We start from the raw sequence: 23,837 nt of genomic DNA on the forward strand, positions 1-23,837 counted from the left end.
GAGTGCCTTGTACATAAACAAAACCCAGAAATATTGGTCGAATGAGTCAGTGACTGTCCAGGCAGAGCAAGGCAGAAAAGTCCCAAAGAAAACAGAGGATTTGAAGGTACTATTCCAAGGTACTATTTTTCAGGGATTTAAAAAGAACTGAAATGGGAAAATCATGTGCAGAAAGCACATAAAAAAATACAGTTTTTACTACCCATTCATTCATTTATTTACTCAACAAATGTATTTAAGCACCTCTATATGAGAGGCATTCCTTTCAGGAATAGTCCAGAGGGGAATTCAGGTCCTGACATAATGGAATAAATGCTAGGAATGGGTTAACCCCAGGTGTTATGGAAGGAAGTACACATTAGCAGGGAGTGCTTCCCAGAGATGACAATCTCAAAGTTGAGACCTGGAGAAGTAGTAGGAATATGCCATATTAAGACCAGAGGGAAGGGGGTTGCCTTGGTGGCTCAGATGGTTAAGCATTCATGATTGCAAGGTCTTGGGATCGAGCCCTGAGTTGTCTGGCCTCCTACTCGGCAGGGAGTCAGTTTCTCCCTCTCCTTCTGCCCTTCTGCTCACTTGTGCGCTCACTCTCTCTCTCAAATAAATAAAATCTGAAAAAAAAAAAAAAAAGAATAGAGGGAAGGTAGGTAAGACCCAGAGAACAGCATGTGCATAGACTATGAAGCATGAAATGTTATGGAGCACTTGGGGACTGCAAGGAGTTTAGTTTAGTTGGAGATGAAGTGTGGGCAAGTGGAAGAAGCGGCCAGGGAGGCAAGCCAAAGCAAGTACTTGAGAGCTTTCAAAAAGACATTTAAATGGAAATGTCTTAAAAGATGGAATCAAGATTGTCCAAGTTCTACTGAAGGGTATTTATCTGATACTCATATTTAGAAGTTACAATCTAACGACACGATATCCCAAGCTAAAGCAATTGGGAACTTTGTGCTGAAAGTGAAGAAATGACCATTGCCCCTCAATTTTTCCAGCTGTTTATCATTTAATACCATATCTGTTCAGATTACAGCCAAAGAACAGTTCTTTTGTCTCATCTATACTGTAAGTTTCACTCATTTTTATCCTGAATATTGAGAATCTATGACAAGTTGGACAAGAGCAAAACTAAAGTTGATCATTGAACTATTATGTCCTCAGAGGGATTGATAAGCCTTTAATAGTCCCCCCAAAAGAATGATATATATTATTTACTTACGAAACTGAATTAACTAATTCCAAGCATATTAAAGGCATCCATTTATATAAGTTATTGCTTATCATAGTTTATTCTGGCCTGTTCAGTAAACTGAGTCTCTTAAACCCCAGGCCTATGCAAATATTTAGCATAGTTCTAACAATTCTATCTACTCGAACGTTATAAAACTAGAATTTTTCTTTGACAACTGGGTAGGTAGTCTGAGGTTTTTTTTGAAATCTGCTTAATTTTCTATAACAAGTAAGATGCTTTGTCTTAGTGATTAGAGAATCAGAATGCCTAACATTTTTGGTTTGTTTGTTTGTTAAAACAGAATTTTGTCATGTAACTAAGATAGTTTTTTGAAAAAGGTATTCATCAACACAATAGGAGACATAGTCATATGTAGTCAGTTTCCATTCACCTTACACAGGCAAACAAACAAAAAACTGGTTTATTTCTTTCTCACTAGTTAGTTCATTGTTATTGTTACAAATAATCCTTTGTAAAATATTCCAAAATTAAGGTTAAAACAAAATTATATTCAAGTTGTGGTTTTACGTTACTGATTCATTTCCTCCAAATGTTATTCAGGTGAGGTTAGAGTTTCCTCTTTCATGCACTGTAGAAAAGTTAAATACTCTCTACCTTCCTATGTGAGACCCCACAGTTTTTTAGAGAGCATGTATGGTCCCACAGTCAGAAGATTAAAGGAGTAAGTGGCTTTCCTAAATTCACAAGGCAAAGGCCACCTCACTAATCACTAAGAGATGATCAGAAAAACAATTATCTGTGCGGATGCACAAATATTTGAAGCAGGAGAGTGGGAACAGATCACCCAGGGTGTTCAAAGATGCAGGCAAATTTTAGTAGCATCTAACTTCTCTTGGTGAACTTATATTCATTGAAGTCAAATATTTTATCCCTGTATCTGGAGCGATAAACTCCAAATGGACCATGGCAGCCATATTTTTTCATCCTTGGTAGACAATGAAGCATGTTGAAGTAAATAATATAAAATGCAAACCACAAAATCTTAGGTGGACACTGACCTCTTGAATCTGTGCTTGGAATAAATCTAGTTCTTTGGTTTCCCAGCACTGTCCCCTTGGGAAATTGTGCCTCTCTGTGTTTTTAAAATTACTCAGAAAAGTTACTAAAATTGCCTTGTTAAAGCATTGTGACCCAGTTAACATTACTTTTTGCCTTTTCTCATAACAAAGTATTAAGAGAAATAAATAAACTAAAGATTAGGAGTATTATTTTATTAGGGACTAAAAGCTAGTCAATCTATTGATACATTAAAATTCCAGAAATCTATGTTATTTGGAGCAAAGCAGGGGAGCCATTTGCTTTGCAAAGTGATAAAGAAGAAGTTCATTATGAAGATTTCCTCTGGTTTCTATACATCAGGCTTTGTCATTCCAAACCATAAATCCACCAATTGATTTCACACAGAAATCAAGAATGCATGATACTTCTTCCAAAGTTTTTAATGAAACAAAATCAGAGCAAAAGCAAAATCCAAGCAACTCCATCATGATTTATAATGCGGGGCTGGAACTTCACAAGTGGCAGACCAAACTTGGCAGGGACCCAGATCTGTTCTTGCACATTGCCCCAAATCACCTAGGCTACCTCTCTATGCTGTGGGGCTCGAACCTGCACCATCCTGACAACTCGGGAAAGGCGTCTGTCCAAACACAGCTAAAGTGGAGAAAGAGAAAAGAGGATGCTTAGGGTATTGTAATGAAGCTTTCAAAAAATCTGTTAAAGATTAGATAGAAAAGACAAAAATTAAGGAAAGATGAATGAAGGAATAAAAACACCAAAGTAAATGTTGCTATGCATTCATGTATGTTTTCTTGGCCAATAAATGCTCTCATCCATCCATTTTTAAAGCATCTAAATTGTTGATTCTCTTACATTCGAAGGGCCAATAAAGAAAAATTTCATAAGTAAGCTAGTATATAAATGTGATGTCAAGGAGTATATGCATTTTTCTTCATATATTTACTTTGCTTATCGGATTTAGAAAATAAGAGAGTCCTCTGGGCTATTGAAGGTACTATATTTCAAACCCTATTCAATTGAATTTTTACTGGTTTTCCTAAACTCATTGGAAAGTACCAATTTCAGAGGATAATAAAGGACCAAGTCTCGATGAACTGGTCAAACCCCAGCCTCAATATTAGAAGCAGAATTTATTAGAAAAATAAATTTTAACTACAGGAAGTGTGGTAAACGCTTTGTGTGTATATCTTTGTACTGACTGGTATGTAAAGCATCAGTTTCTAATATATAAAAATACCCAATTTTCAGAATTCAAGTGAGGACTTATAATGTTATTGTTAGCATTAAAATTTTCAGTCTCTAGTTCATCAACTGAAAACTGAAGTTATAGCTTTAAAACTTAAATAAATGTGTCAGGACCATGTTTCACTAAATCCTGGCCACATGGTAGTTAACTTCGACTTTCAAGATAACAGAGGCTGGACTAATTAGATCCAAATATAGAAGAAAAATATCTGAGGGAATAGGCCACCTTGTATTTAATTTGACTAATCAGAGCAGTTACAACCAAGGACTAAAGTCCATCAGAGGCACCTGGGTGACTCAGTCAGTTAAGCAGCTGCCCTCGGCTCAGGGTCCTGGGATCGAGCCACGCATCAGATTCCTTGCTCAGTGAGGAGCCTGCTCCTTCCTCTCCCTCTGCTGCTCCCCATACGTGCACTCTCTCACACTGTCTCTTCGTCAAATAAATTCTAAAAAAATCTTTAAAATCAAAAGTCAATCAATGGCATAAAAGAGTCACAAAATGATGATCCACTAGTCACTGGATTTTATTGTCAGTTTTCAGAAATATAAAGAAAGCAAAGATAGCTAAGAGCTACTTTTTTAAAACTGAAGGATTGAATGAGTTAAATAAGGAAAGATGAAAGCAGTGGGATTTCTAGAGAATAGTATTTCAGCAAAATTTCCTTGCCTTACTCTCATCAAGCTGACTTTTGGTAATGCCATATGATCATTCTCTGTGCCCACAGAGGATAATATCAAATAAAGTTGATTCTAATGAAGGTTAAAAAGCTTGCTTTGGAAAGAAGGAAGAATTCCTTAATCAGTCAGAATACTCGAAAGATTGATGAGCCAAGTTGCAAAATCTCTGTCCGGGAGGTCTTTCGAAAAGCAAGTACATGACCCTATTCTGGAATTTTCAACTTTTATCTCTTAATAACTGGAAATCAGATGAAGTCCATAGTTCTTAAGTTTTATAGTCCAGTACTTATAAATATTTATTTACTTGACGATTTATATTCACCAACACCACTGTTACTCCCACAGAAACAAAATAAAATAAAACATATTTCCTAAAGCGTAGACTTCTGAAGGAATCTGTCCTCTCCTTACTAGCTATAGGTGTTTCCCACATAAAATAATATGACCTGTTAAACCCAATCTCCAATATGATTAGCCACCTATGATTTTAGAATTATGTCACTTTTAACCTTCCTTCTAGAAAGCATGTCTGTAAGGTAAGTGGACTACATGAGGCTGATTGCTTTTTCTCCCGTGCGTCCTGCTTCTCTTGACACCACTCCCCATGCTTTTAACTCCATTTATCTCATCTCTGCTGCTGAAAGCATTGTCTTTCAAGATTCAAGATAGTATATGCTATGTCCTGCTTTGGACTGAAAACATATAAACTAACCTCCCTAGATCATAATCTACCCGAAGGCATAGGCCAGGGTGCTGTCTCCCGTGGGGTGCCTGGCTAGGTACCCATGCCATCATGGCCCTCGCTCAATTACTCTACCTGACTAGGCTGAACTGGTAGCTGAAGGCTTGCGTCAGACTCAAACCAGCTAGATGTGTTTCTGCAACACCCAAGTCCACAGCTCTATTTACAAGCCCACACTTCGGCTAATTTCTTGTCCTGGGTTTGGAGTTGAGCTTCCTCTCTTAACACCAAACTCAAGGGTTCTCAGAGTAATAGGTAGTTTTCTTTTCCTTTCTCTTGTTAAAGATTTTATTTACTTATTCTAGAGAGAGAAAGAGATAGGAGAGAGGAAGAGGAGCAGAAGAAGACAAGCGGACTCCATGCTGAGCACAGAGCCCAACAGCAGCGCCAGATCTCACCACCCTGAGATCATGACCTGAGCCGAAATCAAGAGTCAGACAATTAACTGACTAAGCCACCAGGTGCCCCTTTGAGCTAAAGGTGGTTTTCTTCCCAAACACAGTCATTATGTAGATTGGCCTCTCTGACCAGAACCTCTCTACATGAAGCCGTAGTTCTGGGGTGCAATCGTGCCATTTCCGCACACAAGATGTGTGACCTCATTACATTTCTTGGGGAAGCATATTTATTGAGCACCTACCCTGTGTCAAACACTGTGCCACGAGGATCATTTAGTGAACAAATTGTCATTTACATTTTACTGGGGATGGAGATGGACAATAAACAAAATAAATACATTATAAAGTAAGGGTGAAAATCAGAAGTGCTAAACAGGAAAAAGGAAGGCGTGGAAGGAGTGCAGGGACGGCAGGGACGTGGCAGGAGGCAGGAAAGAATTTTCCGTTTAAACAGGATGGGTAGGCAAGGCGATATTTGAATGAAGACTTTTCAGAAACAATTCCTTTGACATGAGCTTCCTGCTGAAAAGGCAGCAGATTCACCTCCCTTGTGGGAATCTTCCGCACCCTTCCCACCGTGGCACTGTTTGCTGGATGGTATTGATCTGGCCTCTCTCTCCTGTGAAAGCACAGTGCCCAAAGCAGGGTAAGGCTCTGTCTGCAGGTTATTCTCAAGTTCTGAAATACAGAGAGAAAAGAGTGAAACCAGAGTCATTTTTTGGTGCGCTGACAGAAAACACCCTGATGTTCATTACTTAGAACTCTCCTCAGGGATTAAGCATGATTAAATAGCCCCGGTTTACTAAAAATGACCAGGTTTCACCACCAGATACACACGCCACACACTTGGCATCCCATTTTTGTGGTGTTTCACAAGCATCTTTAGCAAAGCTAACAATGGAGGCCCAGATTTCTTTCTCCCTAGAGACGCTACACATTTCTCCAACTTGCTGTGTTCACATTGATTTCAAAAGGAGCTTTGCACTCACAAGAAAAACACGGAGGGCTTAGCGTGTGACCCATGGTTTTTACAGCCACACTATTAAAAAAAGGAAAGAAACTCAAAGCATTTTCACATTTCCACATTGACAGGAATTGGCTGTTTTGACAAGGGAAAGTCATGGCATAGGATTTTTTAGATAAATTAACAGAATGAAAGTGCTAAATTAAAATTGCAACATTGATTTCCTTTTTAGCTCAGCTGTGCATTATATAAAAGGGTCAGAGGAAGGATTTATTATGGGCGATGAGTCTCTGTCGTCCACTAAGAGAGACCAGTGTATAAAATAAAGTTGTCCATTTCAGACACCCTTTGTCTCCAAGGAAAGCTGTCTAGGAGGCCCACGGGTGGCAGAGGCACTGAAAGGAAATGGAAATTGATAATCGGTCCTGTTAGGCTGATTCTCTGCATGTTCAATTCATATCCTTTTGAAAAGAAGAGATTAAGATGAAACCTCATTGAGGAATACACATTTCGAAGAAAATAGAAACAAAGGTTCTGCAAGGCTATTTCAGTTGGTGTCAAATGTGAGAACAAGGCGACACAAACTTATATGAAGAAAGGGCATTAACAAAATCCCCAGACAAAGGAGAAGCTAATAGCAAATATATGCAGCCGCCTTTGTGGATGCTCACAGGAGAAGTGGTACAACTTGATTTACAAAGGACCTGGATAATTATTTGTTACTTGGAGCCAACCCTGCTTCTCCCTCTGCAGAGGGCAGGCACTGACCATCTGCGTGTCTTAGTTTTGCTTTTGTGCGGCTGAGAATTAGCCACATTTTTGTGTCTGGTAAGCTTTGCATGAAGAGACGTTTGAAGCACTGGCTTTGTTTTGTTTTAAATCTTTAAACTGTTCCCTCGGCTTCAGTCAGAGGATTATTGCACATCTAACCACAAATAAATTGAAATATCAGCTCCAGAGAGCGCATGTTGCTCCCTGACGGAATAATGGACGGCAGGTGGTAGAGGGTTTTGTTTTCAGAAAAGCACAGGAGGCTAGAAGTGACAAGAGGGATTCTGAGAGAGGGCTGAAACTGTCAGGATGGAGTCGTGGGGGTCAGTAGTTCCTGAGCTGACCTTTTTAAACAAACCCTGAGACGACCTTTTACTGCGTCCTCACAGCGGTGGAGCATTCATGCCAGAAAGGTTGCCCCTCCCTCTAGATATTGAGAGTTTGAACAAAAAGCATATTTTCTATGATAGGGCCCGTGTCCAACGCTTCACTCACAGGGTAGCCTGACACTCCCTCTCCTGTCAGCCCGTGACACGCGATCCTAACTGCTCACCTGCTCCAGCACACGCACGAGCATTCGAGCTCTCCCTTAACACCTTTCTGCCGCCTTTGATATCATCTTCCTGTCAGATCAGGGAAGTCGAGGGACTCGGCAGCCGCGCAGGACACCCCGTGGGCTGATTTCCATGTCATTGCCCTGAATGGTGTTCTGGCGCAGAGGTGTGACACGGAACTCTTACTTGACTTTTGGGGACTCGGACGCTGAAGGACTGAGGTGTGTTGTTGGTGAGCCAGAGTTATAGAGGGCACGGGCAAGGCTTTCTTCTCAAATACTGTTCTCTCTGGCATCTCTTGTGTCACCTGAAATAGCCAAAAATAATGCACCTAGTGTGCTTCCTACTGAAGGCTCTTTGTTCAAAACTGCCTGTATCTGAAGGCGACAACCAGTTGTCTCCAAGGCCTGTGAAAAACAATGAGGGGGTTTTTTTGCCTTCATCACTAAAAAATATTCTGTTACTCATGCTCCTGTTGAAAATGTTTTATATGATGATAGAGTCTGTCTTCTGTTCTGAGATGTCCGTTATGGGAGCTGTGCTCCTTGCTCAGGTGAACATGCAGATCTGGGGGTCATCCTCGGGTCTGGGATCCCAAAGCCGTGCACCTCAATTTAGAAACTCCTTTTCCATTTGCACCTAGCCCCGTCATTTTCTCACTAAATTTCCATCTTCAAGTGACCTGGTCTAAACCACTGAAATGTAAATCATTAAAAACAAACAAACAAACATGCTTTTTAAAAGTTTTGAAACAAATTTAAGTAACTATAGAACTTAAAATTTGATTTTTTTTCAGTTTGGCTCTACGTATTTCTCTCATCTTTTGAGTAAATAACAAAAGGGATATTTAGTGAAAGATTCCCTTGGAAAAGACCCAATATTTGAATCTGGCAGGAAAAAAAAATGATGTAAGTAAAGACCTAGAACCTTCATCTCCTGATCTTCTGTTTCCAGACTTGGTACCCTTTTCTTTTATTTACTCTTTCCTTTTCTTTTCTTTCTTTTCTGGGACTCTTTTCAATGGACATCACTATTTCCTGGTACTCAAGCAAACAGAGAAATTCAATAATATAGCTCATTATTGCTGGACCTAATTTTTAATGTCTTCCCCCCATCTCTGCCCCTTTACAGAAGCCAAGAAATGCAGATTGTATTGTATAATCATCTATTATTTCCTACACATGTATATTTAAGAGGTCTATACGCTAGGAAGCCAAAGTTTCTGGCTTGGAAAAAAAAAATGTTAAAAAGGAAAAGAAATGGAAAAATCACCCAGGCAGAAGGTTAAGGGCAGGGGGGAATAGAAGGGAAAAGAAAGAAGGCGTTTTCACAATAGAACCTGAAGATTATAAAGAAAGCTCAGGATGCCGAGAGAAAGGAAGGTCAGCCTGGACTGGGAGGAGATGCAGCAGATCCCCCAGCAGCATCTCCTTTTCCTGGTTGTCAGCAAGGTCTGTTTAGGAATAACCACAAAGATAATAGAAAAGGAAGAATAAAACTTTAAAAAGTGAAATTTGAAAAGACCAATGAATGGATAAAACTATCATTGGAGCTCAAAAAAGGAGCAGTAAGAATATATTCTGTAGAAGAACGAAAAAAGAACTGTAACCTCAGGTACAATCAGGGGTGCCTGGGAGGCTCAGTCACTTAGTCTGCCTTCCGCTCAAGGTCATGATCTCAGTGACCTGGGATCCAGCTCTGGGTTGATCTCCCTCCCCCTCTGCCTCTCCCCACCACTTGTGGTCTCTCTCTCTCGTTCAAATCAATCAATCAGTCTTTATGGGGGAAAAATAGTATATAACCAATAATCATCCATAGAATTAGAAAGCAAATTTTTAAGTTTACCATTCAGAAGATCTTAGGAGCAAGTAGTTCTGCCACTGAATGGCTGATAGTTTTGTCAGAGTTTCTATGCTATTTAAATAATTCCAGCTTTTAAAAAGATAAAGAACACATGCCCTCCACATCAAAAACTAATGATGTACTGTATGGTGACTAACATAACGTAATAAATAAATAGATAAGAAGATATAGAAAATTCCCTAATAAACTTATGAGCCTTAATCAACTTTACTACCCAAAACCAGGTAATACTAGAGTAAAAAAATAGAGATCATTTTCTACTTACGAATAAAGACGCAAAATTGTAAACCAAGCAATATTAAAAATTAAATCTTTGATGTTATAATGAAACTAAAAGCTCCACTCTGTAGGTTCACATAATGGATTAAGTCTGTCTTCTGATCTTCTCTTTATTAACTTGATAGAATGTGGATAAACCCCAGGATGTAGTAGGTTGAATCAGCATATGAGAAAGATGATAACAGTGCTTGACCTAGCTTCCTCTAGGTGTCCTCTGCAATTATACAGCAATAATAAAGCTTTCACCTATGATTCTGAAGTAATCTTTTAGGGAAGATTGTTCAGGAAAATAGGCTTTGTTCATCCATACATTCATTATCAGTACTTGAAAGCATCAAATAAATGAGTAACTCTTGACGATGATTAGGCATTCAATCAATAAAGGTTTTATTTGGGAAACCTGTAGTGTTAGCACATTCAACCTGTCATTATGCTTTTTATCCTGGGGGGACTTGAGGTTCTTATTCAAGCGTCTGCTAGGGTAGATATTAGAAGACACTAACCAAAATCAGTAGTTCATCTTCAGTACAAAACATTGCAGGAAAGAGACTGTATACTGAAATGAAATCTATGATAAAAGCTACCCATTTCTCTCATTTTACACTGACTAGATAGATAGATAGATATAGATATCTTAAAATCCTAAAATGGTGTCTTGGTAAGACATACCATAGCCACCCTTTAGAAGGTATCCCAGATGCGCTGAGTTTGAGTCTCCTCCCTGAATAGTGAGTCAGTGAGAGAGATCAATGCCTAAAAACTTGTTGGTGCTCAGTAAACGTTGTTTTAACTTAATTGAATCACTCAGACAGAAGATTATCCAGGCTTCCAAATCACTTTATTTCTCCTCTCCATATACAAACATATGTACAACTTAAGCCACTGATTTAAAAATCATTAGATAGTGCTGTCTACTCTATTAGCTTAAATGAATGTACCTTATCTTTAGGACTATATTTGGAAAAATGTTTAAGCCTCAAGGTCAGGGCACTTGGGTGGCTCAGCTGGTTAAATGTCTGACTCTTGATTTTGTTTCAGGTCATGATCTCAGGGTCACGAGATCAAGACCCACATCGAGCTCCAAGTGTAGGCAATAATCTTGAGCATGGAGCCAGCTTAAGATTCTCTCTCTCCCTCTTCCTCTGCCCCTCCCCCTCCCTCTCAAATACATACATACATACATACATACATACATACATAATTTTTAAGCCTCAAGACCCCCAGTAATGTAGAGTACAGAATTCGATAACCACCCTAAAGACATACTGACAGAAGTAATGCTTTACCTAAAGAGAGGCTTCCAGAACTGCCTGTTAGAGCCTAAGCATCCACGGACAACATGATACCAGTTCTCATTCACACAGTTTTACTCTTCAGGCAGTCCTTTATCATTGGTCAGCTTCAACCAGTACCCACTCTGTAGGAAAGCACACGGGGCACGAGATTTGCCAGCGCTTTAAGTTGCTTCCTGTTTTCTCTTCTTTAATGAAATGTTGTACCGAACCAGGCTTTACCCATGACAGGCCAGCAACATGAAATTCTATCGTGCTGCTTTCCAGCCTTCTTCTCCTGACTCAGCATCTTCTCTCTGGCTTCATCATACACAGAAAGGTTCCATGGAGAAAGGCTAATTGCATAGGGGTCTTATATTTTAGATTGGTCAAACAAAGAAGTGGTGCCTACCACTCTCCTTTTAAAAAGCTGAACATCTTTTTCATATGGCCCTGCAGCCTCTGGGTTCAGGGCGCCTGTGTATCAATCTTGCAGGAAACTGACCTTGCATACATTCACACCTGCCAGATATGATTATGGTTCCGCTTCCAGTTTGCAGATGTTCTCTTCACATCCAGCTGGTGTGAGGTGGGATCAACTAGCAGGTGAAAGATGGGCATATCAAGCACCCAGCATGGACATTCACCATCTGGGTAGTTATCGGGGATGTAAACTTAAATACGTCATCTTGATGAAGTCCATGCTGTCTGAATAGGACTCCAAACCACATTAATGCAGAACAATAAGGTGACTCCGTATAGAGACCTGGTAACTTCTGCTTCACAAGCAAGGTAAATTCTGTCAAGAAAAGTGTATTCCAGGGAGAAGGTTCGTACGAAGCATGTGTGCCACGTGCTGACTGTATTGCTGGAGCAGGAGATCTCAGCTTAGTTATGAGCAGTGCATTTGGGGGACTAGAAGGCAGCTGTGTCTTTGGGGGAGCACATGGAGGACGAGTTATCACATCACCTGTGAATGTCTTTTCTTCACCATCAGATCATTTGCATACAGAGCTAGACATGCTCCAGAATGGGTTCATAATGTGGACTCCAAAGACATTTAGTGATCTGTGTCATTAAACTCTTCTGTCTTCTGAATACAACTCCCCAGCCCTGGTTTTCTCCCTGCTAAACAGGGGCTGATGAGTCTGGCCTTGAAAGACTGTCAGGAGGAGGAGGTCGGATAATGCAAATCACTCACATCAATGCCCATTTTTAAATGCTTGTAAAGTAGATATTACCTTTATGGGTCTTAAAAGCTTATAAAATCACAGCTTTCATTCTCTCTCACCAACTGTTGTTTACAGATCTTCTAACTCCCTTACTGACAACTTATTTTTCCAACGTCAGCTTATTTGCTGCTACCACCTCTAATCTATATATAGTCTTTGTTTCATATTTTTACAATCTGGTTTCATTATTCTAGTGAAGTTTCTCCCATACTCACTGACTTCTGCTTAAAAGGACTGGCCTACAAAAGATCTCACCAGCCCATCAAAAATGTTCTTATTTAATCCACAAATGGACCAGTCGGAACTCGGTGTGAGGGTAACACTTAGGACTATAACCCTTCTCAGCTCTGTTCATTCTGTCTGGAAGTGCAGATGATACTTGCCACCAAATATCTTTCTAGAGATGCAGTATTTTTAGGCTCAGGCATATTCAGAAATCTACAGTTGTTTGGGTAGATCAGCTTTGGAGGGGCAAAGTTTTATTCTGTGTATTTGCATATGAATATTTTCATGTGTATATCTATCTAAATGTATATCTTCTTTGAGAAATATAAATGAGAAATAACTCACTCTTATAAAAACTAGCATTAGAGTTTTAATTCTTGGAAAGTTCACATTACAGTTTAATTATTTGAGGTACATTAATTTACCACCACTCCATATAGGATGGAAATTTAGTCATATCTTCAGAAATAAAAATCTGTAATGTAAACATATAGAAAAAGTGACTGAACATTTCTGATTTAATATATACTGAACCATATTTTAGAATTAGACAGGAGGTCTGCTTAAAGTATTTCTGTCTGTGTAGCCATTACATGTGTACTCTCCCACAGGTTAGATTCATTTGGTAGCTACCGTTCTAAATTACAATTGGAAGATCCTATTAAAAAACAACAATAAGGGTGCCTGGGGGGCTCAGTCAGTTAAGCATCTGACTCATTCTGTTCCAGTGGTGATCTCACGGTCTTGAGTTATGCTTGAGAGTCCCTCTGCCCTACCCTTGCCCATGAGCGTATGTGCTCACTCTCTCTCTCTCTCTTTCTCTCTAAAATAAATAAAAATTTTAAAAGATATTATAAAATAACAACAGGATAATGATTTGGGCCATAATAGTAATTATGATTTTATTCCCATAAGATTTTTATAATATTTCCCATTAGTGTGCCTTTTAAGACAATATTTATTTTAGGGATGCCTGGGTAGCTTAGTCGATTCAGTATCTGACTCTTGATTTTGGCTCAGTTTGTGATCCCATGGATCCTGGGATGGAACCTCATGTCAGGCTCCATACTCAGTGGAGAGTCTGCTTGAAAGGTTCTCTCCCCTTGCCTCCCCCCCACCATTTTTCTCCCTCTCTCTCTCTCAACTAAATAAATAAATAAATATTTTTCCAAAAAAAATCTGTTTTAATAACAGTTTTCTGATTATACAATAAATGTGCTTACTGCAGAAAATTAGCAAAATACAAAAGTGTAAAAAACATCATCTCTAGGGACACATGGGTGGTTCAGTTGTTAAGTGTCTGCCCTCGGCTCAGGCCATGATCCTGGGGTCCTGGGATGGAACCCCATGTCAGGCTTCCTACTAAGCTGGGAGTTGGCTTCTCCCTCTCCCTCTGCACCCCACCTCCCCACTTGTTCTTTCTCTTTCTCTCAAATAAATAAAATCTTTAAAAAAAAGATCATCTCTAATCTCACTATGAACAGATCCCAATTGTGTATGCACAATTATATATGTATATGTATACATATATGCATATATATACACATACATACATATATATGTATATGTATACATATAAAAATAATAATTCATAATACTGCATATACTGCTCTAATTACTTCTCTGTCCAAAAAATATATATGTAAGAGTTTTATATATTTCTTATAAAACCCTGAAATATGATTTTCTTTTTAGTGGCCATGTAGGATTTTGAGAAATTAATGTCAATTTATCCAATCTGCTATTTTGAAATTTTTAAATAATAAAATCAAAATCCATTTTGATGAAAAACCAGAGAACTTAACTGCAGCCAGTTATGGTCCTCAAGAATTTTTCTCTCAAACAGGAAATGTCAGACTATATGAAAGAAGTCCGAGCAGGGGAGGACCCCAAATCCAGTACACTGCCTTAATTCTGTGTGTTGACACAAAACATTGATGAAGGCAAGTAGGGAGTGAGGCTCCCCAGATTATCATATGTGTAATAGAATCAGACCATTGTATAACCCGTAATGGCTTCTTTAGCCATAACTCAAAGACATCCCCTTTATTCTAGGGTCTTTTTTTCAATAATGAATAAATTGCATTTAAATTATAAACTTAGAAAGGAGAAGTAAAAGGATTACTGAGTGAGAGAGATGAAGAAAAGCAGTAAATCCTATGTGATCAGAAGGATAAGTTTCCCAGTTCATCCGACATAAGAGATGGATTAATTACAATGTCTCTGAAGTGGGGGACAATTTTGGCAGTAATTTATATTTAAGTAATCCATTAGTGCCATCCTATACATAATCCCATCATTGGATGACTAACAAGAATATATGGTATTTGCTTATGATTTTATAGATTCTAATAAAATATGACATTATCTCTTTGAATCATTCTTATTCAGGGAAAACATACTTTCCTAGGACTTGGCTGATGTAACCCACAGCAACCATTAAATGGCATAATGATTCTGTATCTTTTGACGTTGTCTGTGCATCTTTCTCTCTGTGGTTCATTGTGTCCTAGAAAAAGTATCCCTAAGGAGCAGTGCTTGGATTAACCCCTGGACAGTGATCAACAGAAATTTTTCCTAGAAATAACTAAGTCTGTCAACTGCTCAGGTATTTAGTTCATGGAGAGACCATCATACAGGAATCCAAGAGGTAAATTGTGCTCTTAAAAAATATACAAAAAAAAAAAATTGTCAAACATTATGGTTTTCTTTGAAGGAAAAGTGTTATTTGTGATATTTTCTCCTAGAAATCACCTTCGAAGACATAAATACAAATACATATTTCATATATTCTTCAGTTTAAAAAATTGGCATTATCTATTATAGAGAACATATGGGAAGAATGGAATTCAAAAAACAACAGACATCTATCTCAGAAGCATTTAAATCTAGACTCAATCCAAATCAGAAATAACTAGTAACTACCCCACCCTGCCTTTTTCCTTCAAATATTCATTGTTTTCTGGGATAAAGCTGGAAGTAGAACATTGTTTATTCCCTGCTTTTGTCTGACAATAATTTTGTTGTTGTTGTTTTATACTTCTAAAATTTGGACTTTTATTTACAAATAGGATTTTAGGAATGTTGATGTAATTTTCACATAACATTGCTCTCAGAATAATGAGATAGCACATTATAGCTACTGACAGTGATGAGAAAGAAACTTAAAAATGAACCAGTCAGTATTTGAGGAATATAATGCATTTCATCCATTCTAAGACATGAACTTTTTTCGGAGTGTCTTACAATTAACTTCTCTTTAAACTAACAGACTGAATGTTTAGAAGTTTTAGTAATATTTTGAAAAATTTATTTTGCTTATGATTTTCTTCTTACTATGTGGATAAAAGCAATGTATGATAACATCTTAAATGTGATGAAATACAATATTGTGTTTTCAATTTGTAGTAGATAATGATAAAATTATTCACTGTTTGGGGAGTACTTGTAACTGACATTCTAATTCATCAACATAGACTTTCTCCCAAATTCCACTAGATAGAAAAAAACAAATTGTCTTGGAAAGTTATTTCACAAAAAAATTCAAAATTTCATCCTCATTCTGTTCAGAAAGTTGCTTTCTGAAATCTAACTAATGGGGCATTGGGCCAGAGTGGATTAATGAATTCCATAGATAATCCCTCAAAACTCAATTTATTCATTGAATTCAGTTCTTTCTCTACTAAATGTATTCCCAAAGCTTGATGGGTAACCAGATTAATTAATTTGTTACATATCCTTACTCTTCCTTTCTGATAGTCAACAATGAATAAAATCCAAAGTCAGAGAGAAGAAGCAGCACAAAGATAATCCCTAATCTGAATAACCACTTCTGGACAGCAGAGAGCCTACTAGGCTTTAAGTCTTTCTATAGAATTCAAAATATTGGATCCAAGGATAGATGCCTTACATGTATTTATATGTGTGTGTGTGTGTGTGTGTGTGTGTGTGTGTGTACACAGAGTAAGCACGCATATATTTAATTACATAGTCATGTGTATTTAAAAGGCTTTGGCCATAATGTTCTAAAACCACTATCAAGAAGGCAAGAATGCACATGTTAACATTTCTTTCTGGGTTAATAGAGATGAGGGGGAAAGTTATTGGGGTTTGCAAATTTATTTTAAATAAATTCTTTTAAAATACCCACTGACCTACATTTATTGAAAGAAAAACAGTCAACTACAATTGTAATTGTTATCCTGTCAAGTATTTATTAATAGACAGGCGGCTGTCATCTTTGTTAAAATGCTCTAAGTTGACAGAATTTCATTTACATAAATGGGTGGAAAATCCGTTTCTTACTTGTCCAACAAACTGGAGACAAAGTGCCTGCCAATGTTTTAATTTCTTTTTCATGTTCTGGTTAGAGAGTGAGAAGAATGCTTTCACTCCACAGTGTCATGAATATGATAATCTATGGAAATCACGGAAAGCAGGTACTTAAGTTAAGCATATACTGTACTATGGGAATCCCTGATGAATTCGAGTCTATTCTGTTTAGAGAAGATGTTGTTGCCTGTGAAGTGACAGACTGCCAGATGTTCCTGAAGTAGCACGGTAATGGGCTCAGATCGTAGCATCTTTCCCCAGCCCCCACAGATGACAGCATTTACTTTAGGCTACGGAATGGTCTTGCTTTCATTCTTTAAGAACTCATGTTTACATTTACTTTGCAACTATCAAATCTTCATTTTCTTAATTTTACTTATTTCAACATGTGGAGTATAAAATTATATAACTATGTGAGTAATCCTTACTTTATAGAGTGTATGCAGTCTAAATGTGATATAAGCAATTCTCCATCGTGTAAAACATGCTTAAGCCATTGATTTACCTTATAAAAGCTGGAAAAGGGGATTTACACGAGGGAGAGGAAATGTTTACTTTAGCATATTAAGCACATAGAAAAATGTGCTAAAGCAAAGTTAATACTAGAAAGAAAACTAGAATGTGTTGCGAGGATTTCTATAATAATATGATGTGGATGATAAAGACTAACTTGGAATAAGTGCCTACTGTTTACCAAGCTCTGGCTTCATTGTATACATTTTATGTAAGTTATATAATCCTTACTACAACCTTATGAAATGTTATTCCCATTTTATGAATGAGGCACCTGAAATCTTATAAAGATAAAACAAAATTTGACCAGGTTAAATAGTACATAATGGAACCAAGATTGAAAGCCAACATGAAGGACTGCACTGTTTATCCTATATATACTACTAACCATACATTTATTCATTTGAGAATGTATACTGGGCCAGGTATTGTTCAAAGTTCTAGGGGAACATCACTAAACAAAATTTATGAACATCCTATTTGGTAGCTTGTATCTTCTACAAACGATGGAGATATAAAGTAAAGGAATAAAAAATATGATCATTATCAAAAGGAAGATATACAGAGTATAATTTAGAGGACCTCCTTTCCACATAAAGGCCCTAAGACTTTTTAAGAACAGCAAAAAGTACACGAGTGTGGTTGCAAGGTAGCAAATTAAGAGGAGAGTGGTTAAAAAATAAAATTGGGGACGCCTGGGTGGCTCAGGGGTTTAAGCCTCTGCCTTCGGCTCAGGTCATGATCTCAGGGTCCTGGGATCGAGCCCCGCATCAGGCTGTCTGCTCTGTAGGGAGACTGCTTCATCCTCTCTCTCTCTGCCTGCCTCTCTGCTTACTTATGATCTCTCTCTGCCAAATAAATAAATAAAATCTTTTAAAAAAAATAAAATTAAAAAAAAATAAAATTGAAGGGGAAGGTAGGAGTCAGATAAGCCTGCAGTCAGTGCAAAGCTTTTAGATTTTATTTTAAGTATTTTGGGAAATCACTGGAGAGTTTTAAGCAGAGGAGTGACATGTTCTCGTTTCTATTTAAGACAATTGCTCTGGCTACTATCTGGAGAATACATTATAGCAAGTCAAAAGAGAAAGTAGACAGATCAGTTAGGAAGCTACTGACTGCAGTGTTCTTGGTGAGGGATATTGGAGCCTTGGACTAGACCCATATCAATGGAGATGGCGAGAAGTGGAGAGAATTAGGTTGTTTTGAGTGTAGTTTTGCTGAAGGAGTTGTTCTAGAGGGGAGGATACAGGGAAAAATAAATCCAGAATAGCCCTAGGTTTTTGACTTGAGCAAATGGGTCAGCAGTCATTTCATTAACTGAAATAGGGAAGATTGAGGAAAGAATGTTCGGAGTGAAATAACAAAGGATCTGCTTAAGACACGTTAAGTTTGAGATCACTCTACATCTAATTAAATGTTAATTAAGTCATTGGATATAAGAGTCTGGAGCTCAGTATAAAGAGCAGAACTGGAACTCTAAATCTGAAAGCCATAGCTTAAGCGATATTTAAAGCCATAAGATCAGATCACTTGGAAAGGGTCACTGGCAGAGAGGAAAAAAGAGCATCTAGGACTGAGACTTGGATGTTCCAACCTACGGGTTTCAGAGAAAAAGAAAAGAAAAAAAAATTACGGAGAAACAGAAGTGAGGTAGAAAAAAAAAAGTAGTACAGTATTTTAGGAAGGAGAGAGGGGGTCATCCTGATTGAATGCTGCTGAGGCAGAAAGTAAAATGAGCACGAAAGTGTGGCTATCCAATCTGCAAAATAAAGGTTGTCTTTGGCCCCATCACCACAGCATTTCTGTGTCTGGGAATGGAGGACCAACTCCAGGACCAAGTAACTGAGGAGTTGAATGGGTGGTGAGTCTGGGAGATCAGACACTGCAATTACCAGGGCTGCAGGCAGGTTTGAAGGGAAATAGGCAAATGAGGAAGCCTCGAAGTGGCTGCAGAGACAGAGTTCTTTTATTCGTTTTGTGTATTTGTTTTGAGGAGGGGAGGGATTAAAGCACATTTGTATGTTAACAGAAATAATAAGAAAATAAGAGTGAATCATGGGATGGTCAGAGATAAAAATTAAAGAAGCCGATTTTGATTTCTTCCGGTAAACGTATGCAAGACAGAGCCCTTGGTGGATCCTGTAAAAGCAAGGGCACCTCCCATCATAACAGAAGAAAAGATGAAGGTTGATAGTACAGATAAGGGGGATTTACAAAATGCAGAATAGAAATACTACTTCAGTATTTTTACCTGATAATGTGAGGGCAGGTCCTCAATTGAGAAGGAAAAGGAGTGGCAGTTCAAGCTTTAGAAGCAAGAAGAGGATGCAAAAAAAAGTCACGTGGTAGAGAGAGGAAACTGAAGAGCAATCGGTAGTAACACAGTGAGGCCCTACTGCGTGGTCACTTGTGATTACAGTCACGAGGTTGTCGGGGGAGCAGTCATACTCTGTAGCCATCTTCGGTTTTCAACTGTAAATAACGAAACGATGGGATGATTGAGATAATATGGGCAAAGATTTTGCCTGGTGGATACAAGAAAGAGTTAGAGGTTGTTGTCTGATAGGACTTGACCTTAAATGATCAGATAAATGTGTATCACTGAAAACTGTGCCACACATTGTATATGTTTTAAGGATTATTTATGTTTAATTCCATTCCATTACAAACTACCATAAACTCCCTGAGGATAGACATCATCTCTGTTTTGGCACCTATTATGTCTTCTTCTTCTTTTTTTTTTTTTTTTAAAGATTTTATTTATTTATTTGACAGAGAGGGAGAGATCACAAGTAGGCAGAGAGGCAGGCACAGAGAGAGAGAGGAGGAAGCAGGCTCCCTACTGAGCAGAGAGCCCAATGCGGAGCTCAATCCCCAGGACTCTGGGATCATGACCTGAGCCGAAAGCAGAGGCTTAACCCCCTGAGCCACCCAGGCACCCCCCTATTATGTCTTCTTATTAGCTCTTACCCTTGGTATCTTCTCCTAAAACATAGGCCATACAGTAATTTTAGGTTACATGGCAGCCAAACAGCTCAGAAAGGACACTGGCACTCAATTTAAAGAAGATGCATGGCTTGGAGGTGAGAGACCTAGGTTTGGTTGTGCCCTACCATTACCATTATGTGGCACTGGGCTTTGTGTGCTTGCCACATTGGTGGCCCTTAGGTTTCATCAATATTATGATAATTCCATTATTGTAAAAATTAAATGGATAATATACACAAATAATTTCTATAGCTGGAAATACCGTCACTGTGTTACTCAGTTTTAGAATTTGGTCCTAATGACTCTAGGGACATGTGATGTTCATCCACTGGCTGATATCTGATGAAGCTCAGAAAATTTATGTACAGATTATTCTTCTCCAAGCCTAATGGCGGGTCTCTCTGACAACTGTTTTCATTTTGTGGTATTAGCCTTTGCCAAACATGAGGTTCATCTTTATAATAGACTCAAGAGCAGGAAGGTCTGAAGACGAGCAGTGTGGCCTACGTGGCCGTAGGGCCTACACGAAACACACAGATGTCAAGTGAATTATTGTTTCTGGAAGCTTAATGTTTAATGCAATGATTGCCTAGATTCACAACTGTTCAACGTATAAAATAATGGGTTTTTAAGAACTCTGGCTTACAAATTCTTTTGTTGTTTAATTTTTTTTTTTGTTTCTGTTTGACGTGGTTGTTTGATTTTTATGAACAGGAGAGTGAAATAATTGGTCATTATTATTTTCTTGATAGAATACTTTAAGCAAAGAATCAGGAAAATACAAAGAAATTATTTGTGTTGTGCTCTACACTGTTGAATATAAATTAATTTCTTGGAACTATACCTTACAGTACCTTATTACTCCAAATCTGTCAGGCTGTAGAGGATGTTTTACAATTTAAAGCAAGTGTTATTATCGGGGATTGGTTTAAGTAATATTTTGGATGAGGCCAAAAATTAGTTGCTTATTAAGCATTAGATGATTCTTATTCTTGCCAAGCCTTGTGCATAGAGATAACCTGTCTGGACGTTTTATATGAAAAGTGTTCAGTTATCAGCATTAAGCTGTGACTACACACACATTGAGGTTGTTGAAATTTCTTGTCAGTATAGCTTTTTGTTGGTGTTAATCCCTCATTCATTCATCAAATAGTTAATTAAGGACAACTACGTACAAAGAACTAAGGTGAAGATAAAACATTTTCAAAAAGTATCCTGTCCTCAAAATGTTTATGATCTACTCAGAAAAATAGAGATGCATAAATAATCATAGTATCATTTAGATAGTAATGAAAAAGAAAAAGAGAGGAAAATCCAAAATCTGTGTGACAATGATTGCCTTCAGTAATGACCCAGGTACAGAGATGAATTTTATCTTATGGATGTTTGCTACTATCTCCATGTCTGCATGCAAAAGCTGTGGTTTATGAAGAATTTTGCCACACATACAAAAGATTCTGTCCCATGTTAAATACATCCTACTAAATTTCTTTCCTTTCAACTAAAAACTTGGACTTCCTTTTATTTTCTCTCCAATATAAATCTCCTGCTTAGCATAGAAGCCCTAAAAATGGACTTTCATCAAAGTGATGATCATTTTTTCCAATATGTCCTGAACTGTAACTCCAAATAGGGTTTTTGATTGGATCAAAATGTGATATTTTATGCCCTATGCCACACTTTCAGGTAAAAAAAGCTTAAAGCAGTCATCCCGGTGTTTCTGTGTAGGGAAAATATTAAGTATCATATTGAATAAATATGGAAAAGATTGATTAATCTTCCACTCTTGCTCCAAACATAGCCTGACCCCGGAATGCTCTTTTCATATTTATAGCAGTCCCATTTTCCTCATCACCCCATTTTTCTGCTTTTCTTTGCTTCTATCCCATTGTATGGGGTAATTTTTATTCCATTTTCCCTCATTGGTTTTTGCCCTTGACATTCTATGCAATATTTAGCCATGAAAGCAGTAGCATTTTGAAGGTGGATTTCCAAAGCAAATTATTTCATCCAAAGTTCTCCAAAGGCACTGGAAGGACTATAGCTTAGGAAGTATTTCTTTATGTGAGGCTAATATTTTGTGACACTTTTATAATGCAGAATACTCACTTCATCTTTACATTGTAAAGATGTTAAAAAAAATTGTACACAAATACAAATCACATTCACTGTAATAAAATAACACTTTGCTTCTGTACTGCTTTATAGTTTTCAAAATGGTAAAAGCTGTATTTTAGTAATCTATTAGTCCCTTCCTATTTCAAACAGTCATTTTGAAGAGCAAGTAGGCAGAATGGTCATTGCTATCTCCATTTTACGCAGGTGAAAACCAAGGTCCACATAGGGCAAGTGACTTGTCTTAGAGACCAAGTATCTTGGTCTCTGATCCCAAAATCCAGTGATCACTCTGTATTGCACTGCTTCAGTAAAAGTTTCCATTTTCTCCCATCCTGTAACATCCTGTAACTGCATATCAAATGCAACCACATGTGTGTCTATGTTTTATTCTTACTGACTTGGCAATTTCATGTCTGGTATCACTTATAGCCACTTCTAATATTCATGTGGTTCATTTGTATAGAACGTATCCAGGTGAGTTGTAACTATAAACCAAACTGTATAAAGATAATTATGGTGCAGCGTTGGTGGTGAATGAATTTCTCAATGTATACAGGTTATATTAGCCTTCATTTTAAAAACTATTTTATTTATCTTAATTATTTATACAGGTTTTATTATTTCATAATTAGAAAATAGAGAAGGTATCTTTGGTTGTACCTTCCACCAGTAAAGCCTAGAACAGTTTATGAACTCATCCAACCTTGGGAGTTTGATAAACATTGTCCATATTATTCATACTTCCAGTTTCAAAAGACTTGAAATGTTCTGTAAATAGAAGGAAAAGAGTTATAATTTGTGACTCAGTCAAATATTTCATCCACAAACTGTGGATGTGATGTGGTTAAGATTATGGATGTGATACCACCTGGTCATAAACTCTGAGGATTTCTTTCTTTCCTTTTTTTTTTTTTTAAGATTTATCTATTTATTTTAGAGAGAGAGAGAGAGAGCAGTGGGGGAGAGAGAGAGGGAGAGAGAAAGAGAGAATCTTAAGCAGACTCCCCACTGAGTGCAGAGTCCAATGCAGAGCTTGATTCCACAACCCCAAGATTATGACCTGAACTGTAATCGAGTTGGACGCCTAACTGACCAAGCCACTCAGGCGTCCTGTAAACCCTGAGGATTTCTAACTGTGAATTTGAAAACAAAACAAAAATTGCTGGAAGTTACATAAATTATCTGCTCTGACCCACTCATTTTACAGATGAGAAAACTGAGACCCAAAGGAGTCACTGGCTCCCATGGGTCACAAGATGAGGGGATATCAAGGCTAAGAACACAACCCCATCTTCTAACTCTCAAGTGCTCTTTCCAATATTACCTCCCACGGAAAGAAGCCTCCCATGGGGGCATTGCTTCTTGAGAATGAAGTATATTAAATTCACATTTGGCTGC

At 37.9% G+C, this 23,837-nt stretch overlaps 1 protein-coding gene and 1 pseudogene across 1 annotated transcript in view; one reads left to right on the forward strand and one right to left on the reverse strand.

The window, feature by feature from the left end:
- Positions 1-23,837, forward strand: part of DPYD (dihydropyrimidine dehydrogenase) — an 831,093-nt gene that overhangs the window by 772,982 nt on the left and 34,274 nt on the right. The window lies entirely within an intron of this gene.
- Positions 11,149-12,071, reverse strand: LOC116567288 (annotated as a pseudogene).

Source organism: Mustela erminea, chromosome 10, assembly GCF_009829155.1.
Source record: "Mustela erminea isolate mMusErm1 chromosome 10, mMusErm1.Pri, whole genome shotgun sequence".
NCBI lineage: Eukaryota > Metazoa > Chordata > Mammalia > Carnivora > Mustelidae > Mustela > Mustela erminea.